We start from the raw sequence: 17,700 nt of genomic DNA on the forward strand, positions 1-17,700 counted from the left end.
ACGGAGAGGTGGACCTAGGGGTGGTCAGTCAGACATCTTCTGCCTCCCCCGGGGACGCCTTTCTAACACCGCCTGGACTGGAATTTTCCAGCCTGGGCACTAACGAACAAAGGGAGTACTGAAAGCCAGCTACCATCTTGGTAACTGGTTCATGCTATCTTAGTTTTAAGGTTACTTTGCCTGTGCTCGTCTCTCTAGGGTGGGCGCAGGGCTTACCCGAGAGGAATGGTATGCAGAGACAGAACGATCTATTGATTAAGGCAGTGAAGCTCAACCTTGAATATGATAAAGAGAAACAATCGAGGCTGCTTTCTGCTGAGGCAAACATGAGACAGGGGCTTATGTTCAATCATAGTACAAAATGGCGGCTGAATACAAAATGGTGCAGCAGATGCTAACTTAACTCTCACAATACCAGAAGGAGTCAGCTAGACACATTCTCAGTCCCACAAAAAAAAAAAAATATATATATATATATCAATGCTCCAAGGTGTACACCTTTGAGTAGCACGCGAACAGCAGCTTGGTTTATGTATAGGTGAGGACGGGGATCCATTCGTAGACGCCGCTCCGTACAGGATCTGCCCGACGCGTTTCGAAGCTCCATATGCTTCTCTTCAGGGGCTTTAACGGAAGCGGTGTGTGCAACCGCCGACCCACTTCCCCATTTTATATATAACACACCCACCGATGGGAGGCTCAAATGAGACTGTGCATTCTGGGAAGTGTGGTCCGGGAAGCACACAATCAAGTCCTGTATGGACTCCACAATTGGGCCCGTCCTCGATTCCAAGTACGACTGCTGCTTCACTTTCGTGACCCCCAGGGTACCGGGGTGGTGCATACTCCGCGGCTGGACGGCCGCGTATAAATCAATGCTCCAAGGTGTCCACCTTTGAGTAGCACGCGAACAGCAGCTTGGTTTATGTATAGGTGAGGACGGGGATCCATTCGTAGACGCCGCTCCGTACGGGATCTGCCCGACGCGTTTCGAAGCTCCATATGCTTCTCTTCAGGGGCTTTAACGGAAGCGGTGTGTGCAACCGCCGACCCACTTCCCCATTTTATATATAACACACCCACCGATGGGAGGCTCAAATGAGACTGTGCATTCTGGGAAGTGTGGTCCGGGAAGCACACAATCAAGTCCTGTATGGACTCCACAATTGGGCCCGTCCTCGATTCCAAGTACGACTGCTGCTTCACTTTCGTGACCCCCAGGGTACCGGGGTGGTGCATACTCCGCGGCTGGACGGCCGCGTATAAATCAATGCTCCAAGGTGTCCACCTTTGAGTAGCACGCGAACAGCAGCTTGGTTTATGTATAGGTGAGGACGGGGATCCATTCGTAGACGCCGCTCCGTACGGGATCTGCCCGACGCGTTTCGAAGCTCCATATGCTTCTCTTCAGGGGCTTTAACGGAAGCGGTGTGTGCAACCGCCGACCCACTTCCCCATTTTATATATAACACACCCACCGATGGGAGGCTCAAATGAGACTGTGCATTCTGGGAAGTGTGGTCCGGGAAGCACACAATCAAGTCCTGTATGGACTCCACAATTGGGCCCGTCCTCGATTCCAAGTACGACTGCTGCTTCACTTTCATGACCCCCAGGGTACCGGGGTGGTGCATACTCCGCGGCTGGACGGCCGCGTATAAATCAATGCTCCAAGGTGTCCACCTTTGAGTAGCACGCGAACAGCAGCTTGGTTTATGTATAGGTGAGGACGGGGATCCATTCGTAGACGCCGCTCCGTACGGGATCTGCCCGACGCGTTTCGAAGCTCCATATGCTTCTCTTCAGGGGCTTTAACGGAAGCGGTGTGTGCAACCGCCGACCCACTTCCCCATTTTATATATAACACACCCACCGATGGGAGGCTCAAATGAGACTGTGCATTCTGGGAAGTGTGGTCCGGGAAGCACACAATCAAGTCCTGTATGGACTCCACAATTGGGACCGTCCTCGATTCCAAGTACGACTGCTGCTTCACTTTCGTGACCCCCAGGGTACCGGGGTGGTGCATACTCCGCGGCTGGACGGCCGCGTATAAATCAATGCTCCAAGGTGTCCACCTTTGAGTAGCACGCGAACAGCAGCTTGGTTTATGTATAGGTGAGGACGGGGATCCATTCGTAGACGCCGCTCCGTACGGGATCTGCCCGACGCGTTTCGAAGCTCCATATGCTTCTCTTCAGGGGCTTTAACGGAAGCGGTGTGTGCAACCGCCGACCCACTTCCCCATTTTATATATAACACACCCACCAATGGGAGGCTCAAATGAGACTGTGCATTCTGGGAAGTGTGGTCCGGGAAGCACACAATCAAGTCCTGTATGGACTCCACAATTGGGCCCGTCCTCGATTCCAAGTACGACTGCTGCTTCACTTTCGTGACCCCCAGGGTACCGGGGTGGTGCATACTCCGCGGCTGGACGGCCGCGTATAAATCAATGCTTCAAGGTGTCCACCTTTGAGTAGCACGCGAACAGCAGCTTGGTTTATGTATAGGTGAGGACGGGGATCCATTCGTAGACGCCGCTCCGTACGGGATCTGCCCGACGCGTTTAGAAGCTCCATATGCTTCTCTTCAGGGGCTTTAACGGAAGCGGTGTGTGCAACCGCCGACCCACTTCCCCATTTTATATATAACACACCCACCGATGGGAGGCTCAAATGAGACTGTGCATTCTGGGAAGTGTGGTCCGGGAAGCACACAATCAAGTCCTGTATGGACTCCACAATTGGGCCCGTCCTCGATTCCAAGTACGACTGCTGCTTCACTTTCGTGACCCCCAGGGTACCGGGGTGGTGCATACTCCGCGGCTGGACGGCCGCGTATAAATCAATGCTCCAAGGTGTCCACCTTTGAGTAGCACGCGAACAGCAGCTTGGTTTATGTATAGGTGAGGACGGGGATCCATTCGTAGACGCCGCTCCGTACGGGATCTGCCCGACGCGTTTCGAAGCTCCATATGCTTCTCTTCAGGGGCTTTAATGGAAGCGGTGTGTGCAACCGCCGACCCACTTCCCCATTTTATATATAACACACCCACCGATGGGAGGCTCAAATGAGACTGTGCATTCTGGGAAGTGTGGTCCGGGAAGCACACAATCAAGTCCTGTATGGACTCCACAATTGGGCCCGTCCTCGATTCCAAGTACGACTGCTGCTTCACTTTCGTGACCCCCAGGGTACCGGGGTGGTGCATACTCCGCGGCTGGACGGCCGCGTATAAATCAATGCTCCAAGGTGTCCACCTTTGAGTAGCACGCGAACAGCAGCTTGGTTTATGTATAGGTGAGGACGGGGATCCATTCGTAGACGCCGCTCCGTACGGGATCTGCCCGACGCGTTTCGAAGCTCCATATGCTTCTCTTCAGGGGCTTTAACGGAAGCGGTGTGTGCAACCGCCGACCCACTTCCCCATTTGACTTGATTGTGTGCTTCCCGGACCACACTTCCCAGAATGCACAGTCTCATTTGAGCCTCCCATCGGTGGGTGTGTTGTATATAAAATGGAGAAGTGGGTCGGTGGTTGCGCACACCGCTTCCGTTAAAGCCCCTGAAGAGAAGCATATGGAGCTTCGAAACGCGTCTGGCAGATCCCGTACGGAGCGGCGTCTACGAGTGGATCCCCGTCCTCACCTATACATAAACCAAGCTGCTGTTCGCGTGCTACTCAAAGGTGGACACCTTCGAGCTTTGATTTATACGCGGCCGTCCAGCCGCGGAGTATGCACCACCCCGGTACCCTGGGGGTCACGAAAGTGAAGCAGCAGTCGTACTTGGAATCGAGGACGGGCCCACTTGTGGAGTCCATACAGGACTTGATTGTGTGCTTCCCGGACCACACTTCCCAGAATGCACAGTCTCATTTGAGCCTCCCATCGGTGGGTGTGTTGTATATAAAATGGAGAAGTGGGTCGGTGGTTGCGCACACCGCTTCCGTTAAAGCCCCTGAAGAGAAGCATATGGAGCTTCGAAACGCGTCGGGCAGATCCCGTACGGAGCGGCGTCTACGAGTGGATCCCCGTCCTCACCTATACATAAACCAAGCTGCTGTTCGCGTGCTACTCAAAGGTGGACACCTTCGAGCTTTGATTTATACGCGGCCGTCCAGCCGCAGAGTATGCACCACCCCGGTACCCTGGGGGTCACGAAAGTGAAGCAGCAGTCGTACTTGGAATCGAGGACGGGCCCACTTGTGGAGTCCATACAGGACTTGATTGTGTGCTTCCCGGACCACACTTCCCAGAATGCACAGTCTCATTTGAGCCTCCCATCGGTGGGTGTGTTGTATATAAAATGGAGAAGTGGGTCGGTGGTTGCGCACACCGCTTCCGTTAAAGCCCCTGAAGAGAAGCATATGGAGCTTCGAAACGCGTCGGGCAGATCCCGTACGGAGCGGCGTCTACGAGTGGATCCCCGTCCTCACCTATACATAAACCAAGCTGCTGTTCGCGTGCTACTCAAAGGTGGACACCTTCGAGCTTTGATTTATACGCGGCCGTCCAGCCGCGGAGTATGCACCACCCCGGTACCCTGGGGGTCACGAAAGTGAAGCAGCAGTCGTACTTGGAATCGAGGACGGGCCCACTTGTGGAGTCCATACAGGACTTGATTGTGTGCTTCCCGGACCACACTTCCCAGAATGCACAGTCTCATTTGAGCCTCCCATCGGTGGGTGTGTTGTATATAAAATGGAGAAGTGGGTCGGTGGTTGCGCACACCGCTTCCGTTAAAGCCCCTGAAGAGAAGCATATGGAGCTTCGAAACGCGTCGGGCAGATCCCGTACGGAGCGGCGTCTACGAGTGGATCCCCGTCCTCACCTATACATAAACCAAGCTGCTGTTCGCGTGCTACTCAAAGGTGGACACCTTCGAGCTTTGATTTATACGCGGCCGTCCAGCCGCGGAGTATGCACCACCCCGGTACCCTGGGGGTCACGAAAGTGAAGCAGCAGTCGTACTTGGAATCGAGGACGGGCCCACTTGTGGAGTCCATACAGGACTTGATTGTGTGCTTCCCGGACCACACTTCCCAGAATGCACAGTCTCATTTGAGCCTCCCATCGGTGGGTGTGTTGTATATAAAATGGAGAAGTGGGTCGGTGGTTGCGCACACCGCTTCCGTTAAAGCCCCTGAAGAGAAGCATATGGAGCTTCGAAACGCGTCGGGCAGATCCCGTACGGAGCGGCGTCTACGAGTGGATCCCCGTCCTCACCTATACATAAACCAAGCTGCTGTTCGCGTGCTACTCAAAGGTGGACACCTCCGAGCTTTGATTTATACGCGGCCGTCCAGCCGCGGAGTATGCACCACCCCGGTACCCTGGGGGTCACGAAAGTGAAGCAGCAGTCGTACTTGGAATCGAGGACGGGCCCACTTGTGGAGTCCATACAGGACTTGATTGTGTGCTTCCCGGACCACACTTCCCAGAATGCACAGTCTCATTTGAGCCTCCCATCGGTGGGTGTGTTGTATATAAAATGGAGAAGTGGGTCGGTGGTTGCGCACACCGCTTCCGTTAAAGCCCCTGAAGAGAAGCATATGGAGCTTCAAAACGCGTCGGGCAGATCCCGTACGGAGCGGCGTCTACGAGTGGATCCCCATCCTCACCTATACATAAACCAAGCTGCTGTTCGCGTGCTACTCAAAGGTGGACACCTTCGAGCTTTGATTTATACGCGGCCGTCCAGCCGCGGAGTATGCACCACCCCGGTACCCTGGGGGTCACGAAAGTGAAGCAGCAGTCGTACTTGGAATCAAGGACGGGCCCACTTGTGGAGTCCATACAGGACTTGATTGTGTGCTTCCCGGACCACACTTCCCAGAATGCACAGTCTCATTTGAGCCTCCCATCGGTGGGTGTGTTGTATATAAAATGGAGAAGTGGGTCGGTGGTTGCGCACACCGCTTCGGTTAAAGCCCCTGAAGAGAAGCATATGGAGCTTCGAAACACGTCGGGCAGATCCCGTACGGAGCGGCGTCTACGAGTGGATCCCCGTCCTCACCTATACATAAACCAAGCTGCTGTTCGCGTGCTACTCAAAGGTGGACACCTTCGAGCTTTGATTTATACGCGGCCGTCCAGCCGCGGAGTATGCACCACCCCGGTACCCTGGGGGTCACGAAAGTGAAGCAGCAGTCGTACTTGGAATCGAGGACGGGCCCACTTGTGGAGTCCATACAGGACTTGATTGTGTGCTTCCCGGACCACACTTCCCAGAATGCACAGTCTCATTTGAGCCTCCCATCGGTGGGTGTGTTGTATATAAAATGGAGAAGTGGGTCGGTGGTTGCGCACACCGCTTCCGTTAAAGCCCCTGAAGAGAAGCATATGGAGCTTCGAAACGCGTCGGGCAGATCCCGTACGGAGCGGCGTCTACGAGTGGATCCCCGTCCTCACCTATACATAAACCAAGCTGCTGTTCGCGTGCTACTCAAAGGTGGACACCTTCGAGCTTTGATTTATACGCGGCCGTCCAGCCGCGGAGTATGCACCACCCCGGTACCCTGGGGGTCACGAAAGTGAAGCAGCAGTCGTACTTGGAATCGAGGACGGGCCCACTTGTGGAGTCCATACAGGACTTGATTGTGTGCTTCCCGGACCACACTTCCCAGAATGCACAGTCTCATTTGAGCCTCCCATCGGTGGGTGTGTTGTATATAAAATGGAGAAGTGGGTCGGTGGTTGCGCACACCGCTTCCGTTAAAGCCCCTGAAGAGAAGCATATGGAGCTTCGAAACGCGTCGGGCAGATCCCGTACGGAGCGGCGTCTACGAGTGGATCCCCGTCCTCACCTATACATAAACCAAGCTGCTGTTCGCGTGCTACTCAAAGGTGGACACCTTCGAGCTTTGATTTATACGCGGCCGTCCAGCCGCGGAGTATGCACCACCCCGGTACCCTGGGGGTCACGAAAGTGAAGCAGCAGTCGTACTTGGAATCGAGGACGGGCCCACTTGTGGAGTCCATACAGGACTTGATTGTGTGCTTCCCGGACCACACTTCCCAGAATGCACAGTCTCATTTGAGCCTCCCATCGGTGGGTGTGTTGTATATAAAATGGAGAAGTGGGTCGGTGGTTGCGCACACCGCTTCCGTTAAAGCCCCTGAAGAGAAGCATATGGAGCTTCGAAACGCGTCGGGCAGATCCCGTACGGAGCGGCGTCTACGAGTGGATCCCCGTCCTCACCTATACATAAACCAAGCTGCTGTTCGCGTGCTACTCAAAGGTGGACACCTTCGAGCTTTGATTTATACGCGGCCGTCCAGCCGCGGAGTATGCACCACCCCGGTACCCTGGGGGTCACGAAAGTGAAGCAGCAGTCGTACTTGGAATCGAGGACGGGCCCACTTGTGGAGTCCATACAGGACTTGATTGTGTGCTTCCCGGACCACACTTCCCAGAATGCACAGTCTCATTTGAGCCTCCCATCGGTGGGTGTGTTGTATATAAAATGGAGAAGTGGGTCGGTGGTTGCGCACACCGCTTCCGTTAAAGCCCCTGAAGAGAAGCATATGGAGCTTCGAAACGCGTCGGGCAGATCCCGTACGGAGAGGCGTCTACGAGTGGATCCCCGTCCTCACCTATACATAAACCAAGCTGCTGTTCGCGTGCTACTCAAAGGTGGACACCTTCGAGCTTTGATTTATACGCGGCCGTCCAGCCGCGGAGTATGCACCACCCCGGTACCCTGGGGGTCACGAAAGTGAAGCAGCAGTCGTACTTGGAATCGAGGACGGGCCCACTTGTGGAGTCCATACAGGACTTGATTGTGTGCTTCCCGGACCACACTTCCCAGAATGCACAGTCTCATTTGAGCCTCCCATCGGTGGGTGTGTTGTATATAAAATGGAGAAGTGGGTCGGTGGTTGCGCACACCGCTTCCGTTAAAGCCCCTGAAGAGAAGCATATGGAGCTTCGAAACGCGTCGGGCAGATCCCGTACGGAGCGGCGTCTACGAGTGGATCCCCGTCCTCACCTATACATAAACCAAGCTGCTGTTCGCGTGCTACTCAAAGGTGGACACCTTCGAGCTTTGATATATATATATATATATACACTTTTATATGCCTGCATATATACATTGTCTTAGCAAGATGGAGGAACTTTTCATTCTGTTCATTGCCCTTTTATTGCTAATCACTTTCCTCTGCTTGCTTCTTTCTATTAATCATTGCAGCACATATATTCTATACAAGAATCACAATGGTTCAATAAATATTGAAAAAGCCCCACTGTGTATTCCTTGTATACTACTCTGAGAGAAAGAGACCACGAGTGATTGGGCGAAAAAAGTTCTAGATCTGTTACCACTATCCCTGGAAGAGGTCAGTGTTGTTATGTCATGTGGTTGCCAAAACCATTTGCCACCTGTCTAGGTTTAGGGGTGCATATGGTAATATGGTGGCACTGTGAGCTAGCTGGTCTCTAGGACGACATATCCTGCAGAGGTGCACAGAATCAGTCTGGCATCATCTGTACGTTTATGTTGCCCAACAAACGCGCTGTTCCTACTGCGAAGTGGGGAACTACACCACAATATACTATATTTTAAAAATACTGAAACTCTTTAGTACTACACAAACGTTTTTTATGTCATTAAGCAGGACGTCCATATATATATTATTCAGTGTGAAAAAACATGTTCAAAACATTAATGCTGGGACATAAAAAAGAAGCTACAGTGCCAAGGAACTTGGGATACAAAGGGGAAGTTACAGTACCTAGGATGCTGGGATACAGTGGAGAAGTTACAGTACCTAGGATGCTGGGATGCAGAGAAGATGTTACAGTGCCTAGGATACTGAGATACAGAGGGGACGTTACAGTACCTAGGATGCTGGGATGAAGAGAAGACGTTACAGTACCTAGGATGATGGGATGCAGAGGAGAAGTTACAGTACCTAGGATACTGGGATGCAGAGAAGACGTTACAGTACCTAGGATGCTGGGATACAGAGGAGAAGTTACAGTACCTAGGATGCTGGGATACATAGGAGAAGTTGCAGTAGCTAGGATGCTGGCATACAGAGGAGAAGTTACAGTACCTAGGATGCTGGGATACAGAGGAGAAGTTACAGTACCTAGTATGCTGGGATACAGAGGAGAAGTTACAGTAGCTAGGATGCTGGGATACAGAGGAGAAGTTACAGTACCTAGGATGCTGGGAAACAGAGGAGAAGTTACAGTACCTAGGATGCTGGGATGCAGAGGAGAAGTTACAGTACCTAGGATGCTGGGACGCAGAGGAGAAGTTACAGTAGCTAGGATGCTGGGATACAGAGGAGAAGTTACAGTACCTAGGATGCTGGGATGCAGAGGAGAAGTTACAGTACCTAGGATGCTGGGATACAGAGGAGACGTTACAGTACCTAGGATGCTGGGATACAGTGCAGAAGTTACAGTACCTAGGATGCTGGGATACAGTGGAGAAGTTACAGTACCTAGGATGCTGGGATACAGAGGAGAAGTTACAGTACCTAAGATACTGGGATGCAGAAGAGACGTTACAGTACCTAGGATGCTAGGATACAGAGGAGAAGTTACAGCACCTAGGATGCTGGGATACAGAGGGGACGTTACAGTACCTAGGATGCTGGGATGCAGAGGAGAAGTTACAGTACCTAGGATGCTGGGATGCAGAGGAGAAGTTACAGTAGCTAGGATGCTGGGATACAGAGGGCATGTTACAGTACCTAGGATGCTGGGATACAGAGGAAAAGTTAGAGTACCTAGGATGCTGGGATGCAGAGGAGAAGTTACAGTACCTAGGATGCTGGGATACAGTGCAGAAGTTACAGTACCTAGGATGCTGGGATACAGTGGAGAAGTTACAGTACCTTGGATGCTGGGATACAGTGGAGAAGTTACATTACCTAGGATACTGGGATGCAGAGGAGAAGTTACAGTACCTAGGATACTGGGATGCAGAGAAGACGTTACAGTACCTAGGATGCTGGGATACAGAGGAGAAGTTACAGTACCTAGGATACTGGGATGCAGAGGAGAAGTTACAGTACCTAGGATACTGGGATGCAGAGAAGACGTTACAGTACCTAGGATGCTGGGATACAGTGGAGAATTACAGTACCTAGGATGCTGGGATTCAGAGGAGAAGTTACAGTACCTAGGATACTGGGATGCAGAGAAGACGTTACAGTACCTAGGATGCTGGGATACAGAGGAGAATTTACAGTACCTAGGATGCTGGGATACAGTGGAGAAGTTACAGTACCTAGGATACTGGGATGCAGAGAAGACGTTACAGTACCTAGGATGCTGGGATACAGAGGAGACGTTACAGTACCTAGGATTCTGGGATGCAGAGAAGATGTTACAGTACCTAAGATGCTGGGATGAAGAGAAGACGTTACAGTACCTAGGATGATAGGATGCAGAGGAGAAGTTATAGTACCTAGGATACTGGGATGCAGAGAAGACGTTACAGTACCTAGGATGCTGGGATACAGAGGGGACGTTACAGTACCTAGGATGCTGGGATACAGAGGAGACGTTACAGTACCTAGGATACTGGGATTCAGAGAAGACGTTACAGTACCTAGGATGCTGGGATACAGAGGGGACGTTACAGTACCTAGGATGCTGGGATACATAGGAGAAGTTACAGTAGCTAGGATGCTGGGATACAGAGGAGAAGTTACAGTACCTAGGATGCTGGGATACAGAGGAGAAGTTACAGTACCTAGGATGCTGGGATACAGAGGAGAAGTTACAGTAGTTAGGATGCTGGGATACAGAGGAGACGTTACAGTACCTAGGATGCTGGGATACAGAGGAGAAGTTACAGTACCTAGGATGCTGGGATGCAGAGGAGAAGTTACAGTACCTAGGATGCTGGGATGCAGAGGAGAAGTTACAGTAGCTAGGATGCTGGGATACTAAGGAGAAGTTACAGTACCTAGTTTGCTGGGATGCAGAGGAGAAGTTACAGTACCTAGGATGCTGGGATACAGAGGAGAAGTTACAGTACTTAGGATGCTGGGATACAGTGCAGAAGTTACAGTACCTAGGATGCTGGGATACCGTGGAGAAGTTACAGTACCTAGGATGCTGGGATGCAGAGGAGAAGTTACAGTACCTAGGATACTGGGATGCAGAGAAGACGTTACAGTACCTAGGATGCTGGGATACAGTGGAGAATTACAGTACCTAGGATGCTGGGATTCAGAGGAGAAGTTACAGTACCTAGGATACTGGGATGCAGAGGAGAAGTTACAGTACCTAGGATACTGGGATGCAGAGAAGACGTTACAGTACCTAGGATGCTGGGATACAGTGGAGAATTACAGTACCTAGGATGCTGGGATTCAGAGGAGAAGTTACAGTACCTAGGATACTGGGATGCAGAGGAGAAGTTACAGTACCTAGGATACTGCGATGCAGAGAAGACGTTACAGTACCTAGGATGCTGGGATACAGTGGAGAATTACAGTACCTAGGATGCTGGGATTCAGAGGAGAAGTTACAGTACCTAGGATACTGGGATGCAGAGAAGACGTTACAGTACCTAGGATGCTGGGATACAGAGGAGGATTTACAGTACCTAGGATGCTGGGATACAGTGGAGAAGTTACAGTACCTAGGATACTGGGATGCAGAGAAGACGTTACAGTACCTAGGATGCTGGGATACAGAGGAGACGTTACAGTACCTAGGATTCTGGGATGCAGAGAAGATGTTACAGTACCTAAGATGCTGGGATGAAGAGAAGACGTTACAGTACCTAGGATGATAGGATGCAGAGGAGAAGTTATAGTACCTAGGATACTGGGATGCAGAGAAGACGTTACAGTACCTAGGATGCTGGGATACAGAGGGGACGTTACAGTACCTAGGATGCTGGGATACAGAGGAGACGTTACAGTACCTAGGATACTGGGATGCAGAGAAGACGTTACAGTACCTAGGATGCTGGGATACAGAGGGGACGTTACAGTACCTAGGATGCTGGGATACATAGGAGAAGTTACAGTAGCTAGGATGCTGGGATACAGAGGAGAAGTTACAGTACCTAGGATGCTGGGATACAGAGGAGAAGTTACAGTACCTAGGATGCTGGGATACAGAGGAGAAGTTACAGTAGCTAGGATGCTGGGATACAGAGGAGACGTTACAGTACCTAGGATGCTGGGATACAGAGGAGAAGTTACAGTACCTAGGATGCTGGGATGCAGAGGAGAAGTTACAGTACCTAGGATGCTGGGATGCAGAGGAGAAGTTACAGTAGCTAGGATGCTGGGATACTGAGGAGAAGTTACAGTACCTAGTTTGCTGGGATGCAGAGGAGAAGTTACAGTACCTAGGATGCTGGGATACAGAGGAGAAGTTACAGTACTTAGGATGCTGGGATACAGTGCAGAAGTTACAGTACCTAGGATGCTGGGATACCGTGGAGAAGTTACAGTACCTAGGATGCTGGGATACAGAGGAGAAGTTACAGTACCTAGGATACTGGGATGCAGAAGAGACGTTACAGTACCTAGGATGCTGGGATACAGAGGAGAAGTTACAGCACCTAGGATGCTGGGATACAGAGGGGATGTTACAGTACCTAGGATGCTGGGATACAGAGGAGAAGTTACAGTACCTAGGATGCTGGGATGCAGAGGAGAAGTTACAGTAGCTAGGATGCTGGGATACAGAGGGGACGTTACAGTACCTAGGATGCTGGGATACAGAGGAAAAGTTAGAGTACCTAGGATGCTGGGATACAGAGGGGAAGTTACAGCACCTAGGATGCTGGGATACAGAGGGGACGTTACAGTACCTAGGATGCTAGGATACAGAGGAGAAGTTACAGCACCTAGGATGCTGGGATACAGAGGGGACGTTACAGTACCTAGGATGCTGGGATGCAGAGGAGAAGTTACAGTACCTAGGATGCTGGGATGCAGAGGAGAAGTTACAGTAGCTAGGATGCTGGGATACGGAGGGCATGTTACAGTACCTAGGATGCTGGGATACAGAGGAAAAGTTAGAGTACCTAGGATGCTGGGATGCAGAGGAGAAGTTACAGTACCTAGGATGCTGGGATACAGTGCAGAAGTTACAGTACCTAGGATGCTGGGATACAGTGGAGAAGTTACAGTACCTTGGATACTGGGATGCAGAGGAGAAGTTACAGTACCTAGGATACTGGGATGCAGAGAAGACGTTACAGTACCTAGGATGCTGGGATACAGAGGAGAAGTTACAGTACCTAGGATACTGGGATGCAGAGGAGAAGTTACAGTACCTAGGATACTGGGATGCAGAGAAGACGTTACAGTACCTAGGATGCTGGGATACAGTGGAGAATTACAGTACCTAGGATGCTGGGATTCAGAGGAGAAGTTACAGTACCTAGGATACTGGGATGCAGAGAAGACGTTACAGTACCTAGGATGCTGGGATACAGAGGAGAATTCACAGTACCTAGGATGCTGGGATACAGTGGAGAAGTTACAGTACCTAGGATACTGGGATGCAGAGAAGACGTTACAGTACCTAGGATGCTGGGATACAGAGGAGACGTTACAGTACCTAGGATTCTGGGATGCAGAGAAGATGTTACAGTACCTAAGATGCTGGGATGAAGAGAAGACGTTACAGTACCTAGGATGATAGGATGCAGAGGAGAAGTTATAGTACCTAGGATACTGGGATGCAGAGAAGACGTTACAGTACCTAGGATGCTGGGATACAGAGGGGACGTTACAGTACCTAGGATGCTGGGATACAGAGGAGACGTTACAGTACCTAGGATACGGGGATGCAGAGAAGACGTTACAGTACCTAGGATGCTGGGATACAGAGGGGACGTTACAGTACCTAGGATGCTGGGATACATAGGAGAAGTTACAGTAGCTAGGATGCTGGGATACAGAGGAGAAGTTACAGTACCTAGGATGCTGGGATACAGAGGAGAAGTTACAGTACCTAGGATGCTGGGATACAGAGGAGAAGTTACAGTAGCTAGGATGCTGGGATACAGAGGAGACGTTACAGTACCTAGGATGCTGGGATACAGAGGAGAAGTTACAGTACCTAGGATGCTGGGATGCAGAGGAGAAGTTACAGTACCTAGGATGCTGGGATGCAGAGGAGAAGTTACAGTAGCTAGGATGCTGGGATACTGAGGATAAGTTACAGTACCTAGTTTGCTGGGATGCAGAGGAGAAGTTACAGTACCTAGGATGCTGGGATACAGAGGAGAAGTTACAGTACTTAGGATGCTGGGATACAGTGCAGAAGTTACAGTACCTAGGATGCTGGGATACCGTGGAGAAGTTACAGTACCTAGGATGCTGGGATACAGAGGAGAAGTTACAGTACCTAGGATACTGGGATGCAGAAGAGACGTTACAGTACCTAGGATGCTGGGATACAGAGGAGAAGTTACAGCACCTAGGATGCTGGGATACAGAGGGGACGTTACAGTACCTAGGATGCTGGGATACAGAGGAGAAGTTACAGTACCTAGGATGCTGGGATGCAGAGGAGAAGTTACAGTAGCTAGGATGCTGGGATACAGAGGGGACGTTACAGTACCTAGGATGCTGGGATACAGAGGAAAAGTTAGAGTACCTAGGATGCTGGGATGCAGAGGAGAAGTTACAGTACCTAGGATGCTGGGATACAGTGCAGAAGTTACAGTACCTAGGATGCTGGGATACAGTGGAGAAGTTACAGTACCTAGGATGCTGGGATACAAAGGGGAAGTTACAGTACCTAGGATGCTGGGATACAGAGGAGAAGTTACAGCACCTAGGATGCTGGGATGCAGAGGATAAGTTACAGTACCTAGGATACTGGGATGCAGAAGAGACGTTACAGTACCTAGGATGCTGGGATACAGAGGAGAAGTTACAGTACCTAGGATGCTGGGATACAGAGGAGAAGTTACAGTAGCTAGGATGCTGGGATACAGAGGGGACGTTACAGTACCTAGGATGCCGGGATACAGAGGAGAAGTTACAGTACCTAGGATGCTGGGATACAGAGGAGACGTTACAGTACCTAGGGTGCTGGGATACAGAGGAGAAGTTGCAGTGCCTAGGATTCTGGGATGCAGAGAAGATGTTACAGTACCTAGGAAACTGGGATGCAGAGGAGAAGTTACAGTACCTAGTATGCTGGGATGCAGAGGAGAAGTTACAGTACCTAGGATGCTGGGATACAGAGGGGACGTTACAGTACCTAGGATTCTGGGATACAGAGGAGAAGTTACAGTACCTAGGATGCTGGGATACAGAGGAGAAGTTACAGTACCTAGGATGCTGGGATGCAGAGGAGAAGTTACAGTACCTAGGATGCTGGGATACAGAGGGGACGTTACAGTACCTAGGATGCTGGGATACAGAGGAGAAGTTACAGTACCTAGGATGCTGGGATACAGAGGAGAAGTTACAGTACCTAGGATGCTGGGATACAGAGGAGACGTTACAGTACCTAGGATGCTGGGATACAGAGGAGAAGTTACAGTACCCAGGATGCTGGGATACAGAGGAGAAGTTACAGTACCTAGGATGCTGGGATACAGAGGAGACGTTACAGTACCTAGGATGCTGGGATACAGGGGAGAAGTTACAGTACCTAGGATGCTGGGATACAGAGGAGACGTTACAGTCCCTAGGATGCTGGGATACAGAGGAGAAGTTACAGTACCTAGGATGCTGGGATACAGAGGAGAAGTTACAGCACCTAGGATGCTGGGATGCAGAGGAGAAGTTACAGTACCTAGGATACTGGGATGCAGAAGAGACGTTACAGTACCTAGGATGCTGGGATACAGAGGAGAAGTTACAGTACCTAGGATGCTGGGATACAGAGGAGAAGTTACAGTAGCTAGGATGCTGGGATACAGAGGGGACGTTACAGTACCTAGGGTGCTGGGATACAGAGGAGAAGTTACAGTACCTAGGATGCTGTGATACAGAGGAGAAGTTACAGTACCTAGGATGCTGGGATACAGAGGAGAAGTTACAGTGCCTAGGATTCTGGGATGCAGAGAAGATGTTACAGTACCTAGGATACTGGGATGCAGAGGAGAAGTTACAGTACCTAGGATGCTGGGATGCAGAGGAGAAGTTACAGTACCTAGGATGCTGGGATACAGAGGGGAAATTACAGTACCTAGGATGCTGGGATACAGAGGGGAAGTTACAGTACATAGGATGCTGGGATACAGAGGGGACGTTACAGTACCTAGGATGCTGGGATACAGAGGAAAAGTTACAGTACCTAGGATGCTGGGATACAGAGGAGAAGTTACAGTACCTAGGATGCTGGGATGCAGAGGAGAAGTTACAGTACCTAGGATGCTGGGATACAGAGGGGACGTTACAGTATCTAGGATGCTGGGATGCAGAGGAGAAGTTACAGTAGCTAGGATGCTGGGATACAGAGGAGAAGTTACAGTACCTAGGATGCTGGGATACAGAGGAGACATTACAGTACCTAGGATGCTGGGATACAGAGGAGAAGTTACAGTACCTAGGATGCTGGGATACAGAGGAGACGTTACAGTACCTAGGATGCTGGGATACAGAGGAGAAGTTACAGTACCTAGGATGCTGGGATACAGAGGAGACGTTACAGTACCTAGGATGCTGGGATACAGAGGAGAAGTTACAGTACCTAGGATGCTGGGATACAGAGGAGAAGTTACAGTACCTAGGATGCTGGGATACAGAGGAGAAGTTACAGTACCTAGGATGCTGGGGTGCAGAGGAGAAGTTACAGTATCTAGGATGCTGGGATACAGAGAAGACGTTACAGTACCTAGGATGCTGGGATACAGAGGAGAAGTTACAGTACCTAGGATGATAGGATGCAGAGGAGAAGTTACAGTACCTAGGATGCTGGGATGAAGAGAAGACGTTACAGTACCTAGGATAATGGGATGCAGAGGAGAAGTTACAGTAGCTAGGATGCTGGGATACAGAGGAGAAGTTACAATACCTAGGATGCTGGGATGCAGAGGAGAAGTTACAGTACCTAGGATACTGGGATGCAGAAAAGACGTTACAGTACCTAGGATACTGAGATACAAAGGGGAAGTTACAGTACCTAGGATGCTGGGATACAGAGGAGAAGTTACAGTAGCTAGGATGCTGGGATACAGAGGAGAAGTTACAGTACCTAGGATGCTGGGATACAGAGGAGACGTTACAGTACCTAGGATGCTGGGATACAGAGGAGAATTTACAGTACCTAGGATGCTGGGATACAGAGGAGACGTTACAGTACCTAGGATGCTGGGATACAGAGGAGAAGTTATAGTACCTAGGATAAAGGGATACATAGGAGAAGTTACAGTGCCGAGGATGCTGGGATACAGAGGAGAAGTTACAGTACCTAGGATAAAGGGATACATAGGAGAAGTTACAGTGCCGAGGATGCTGGGATACAGAGGAGACGTTACAGTACCTAGGATGCTGGGATACAGAGGAGAAGTTACAGTACCTAGGATGCTGGGATACAGAGGAGAAGTTACAGTACCTAGGATGCTGGGATACAGAGGAGAAGTTACAGTACCTAGGATGCTGGGGTGCAGAGGAGAAGTTACAGTATCTAGGATGCTGGGATACAGAGAAGACGTTACAGTACCTAGGATGCTGGGATACAGAGGAGAAGTTACAGTACCTAGGATGATAGGATGCAGAGGAGAAGTTACAGTAC

This window comes from Lissotriton helveticus, chromosome 5_1 (genome assembly GCF_964261635.1).
Source record: "Lissotriton helveticus chromosome 5_1, aLisHel1.1, whole genome shotgun sequence".
NCBI classification, from domain to species: Eukaryota; Metazoa; Chordata; class Amphibia; order Caudata; family Salamandridae; genus Lissotriton; species Lissotriton helveticus.